The sequence below is a fragment of the Nicotiana tomentosiformis genome, chromosome 2 (genome assembly GCF_000390325.3).
Source record: "Nicotiana tomentosiformis chromosome 2, ASM39032v3, whole genome shotgun sequence".
Lineage (NCBI taxonomy): Eukaryota > Viridiplantae > Streptophyta > Magnoliopsida > Solanales > Solanaceae > Nicotiana > Nicotiana tomentosiformis.
This window is the reverse complement of record NC_090813.1, coordinates 145,347,378-145,349,456: the sequence shown is the minus strand read 5'-3', so window position 1 is coordinate 145,349,456 and position 2,079 is coordinate 145,347,378.

The following is a 2,079-nucleotide window of genomic DNA, read 5'->3' as shown; positions in this document are numbered from 1 at the left end:
GAGGCTAGGTTGTTAGGCATAAATTTGGTTCAAGATGCCTTGGAGAAAGTCAAGTTGATTCAGGATCGGCTTCGTACCAGTCTAGACAGAAGAGTTATGCTGACCGGAAGGTTCGTGATGTGGCATTTATGGTTGGAGAGCAAGTTTTGCTCCGGGTTTCAACCGTTGAAGGGAGTGATGAGGTTCGAAAAGAAGGGCAAGTTGAACCCTAGGTATATCGGACCTTTTGAGATCCTTGAGAGGGTTGATGAGGTGGCCTACAAACTTGCATTTCCACCTAGCTTATCCGCAGTTCATCCGGTGTTCCATGTATCTATGCTCCAGAAGTATTACAGTGATCCGTGTCATGTGGTAGGCTTCATCTCGATCCAATTGGAAGTTGATTTGACGTATGTTGAGGAGCTGGTAGCTATCTTGGACAGACAAGTCCCAAAGTTGAGATCAAAGAATATTGCTTCAGTGAAGGTTAAATAAAGGGACCATCTGGTCAACGAGGCGACATGGGAGATCGAGCACGACATGCAGAGTCGTTATCCTCCTCTATTCATCACTTTAGGTATGTACTTATGCACGTTCGAGGATGTACGTTTATTTTAAGATGGGGAGAATGTAACGACTCGACCGACCATTTTGTGTAATTGCGCCTTGTTTCCCCTTTTTATGCTTCACACATGTGTGTTTATGATTTTATGACTTTTGGGGTTGATTGGTTTCGTTCTGGGAAGCTTTCGTGTTGATTTGGATCCTTTGGTTATTTGCTTAGAGGCCTAAGTTTCTTATGTTGACCAATGGTTTAATTTTGTGAAAGCGAGCCCACAATGGTGTTTTGATGGCTCTGATAGCTTTGCATCATAATTTTGGACTTGGGCGTGTGCCCGAAATCGAATTCAGAAGTCCGTAGATTGATTTGTGTTATTTTGACAAAAATTGGCAATTTGAGGTTTAGAAGCTTAACCGTAGGTTGACTTTTGGCTATCGGGTCCCGTAATTTGGCTTTGGGACTTGGAATAGGCCCGTTATGTTATTTAAAATTTGTCTTCAAAATTTGGTATTGTTTGCAGTTGATTTGCTAGGATTTGGACGCTTAGTTGCAATTCTAGTAGTTCTTGAACTTTACTTTGAAATTCATGCGTTTTGGTATTCTATTCGTAGTTCTAGATGTTAGCTTTTTGTTTTGATCGTGCGAGCGAGTTCGTATGATGTTTTTAGACTTGTTTAGATGCTAGGGCTCGGATGTGTTTTGGACATGTTTTAGAATGTTTTGGACTAAAAATAGAAAATCTGGTGTCCTGACACTCGATGTCGCAATTGCGAGCACCAGCCTCTCATTTGCGAACATAGCAGGGGGGGTCTCAGGTGTTGCAATTGCAGCACCTTGTTCGCATTTGTGAAGAATAGGCCTGAGCTGGGTAGTTTGCATTTGCTATTAATCTGACGCATTTGCGAAAGGACAGGGTTCGTATTTGCGAACTCACTTGTCGCATTTGTGATGTCCCTATAAGCTAGGCAGTTTCCACAATTGCGATTGCCTTCTTCGCAATTGCCAACCCAGTGTCGCAATTGCGACATCTGCAACTGAAAAAAGGTTAGAAAACTTGGACTCGGATTTGAGTTTTGAGAGTCGATTTGGACTCGAATTTTTAAACTAATCACATATATGGACTCGTGGGGTTATGGGTAGTCAGAATCTATCCTTAGACTCGAGTTTTGACCGGACGGGCTTCAGGTTGACTTTTGTTGACTTTTTGGAAAAAGTATAAAGATCATAGCTTTATCTATTGTAATTGTTTTTACTTTCATTGTTTGATGATATTAAGTCAATTTTTGTTACATTCTAGCCGTATGGAGGCTAATTTTAGGGGGAAAGCTATTTTCGAGGGTTGAGTTGGCCTAGTTGAGGTAAGTGTCTTGCCTAACTTTGTGTGGGGGAACTACCCCTTAGGATTTGGGATTGATTGTGCCATTTGTGTTATGTGAAAGCCGTGTACGCAAGGTGACGAGTGGGTGCACGGGTTACCTTATTTGACTTTGTTAACACTTGTTCTACTTCTTACTTGATACTTTGCTCTTATGCTTTAG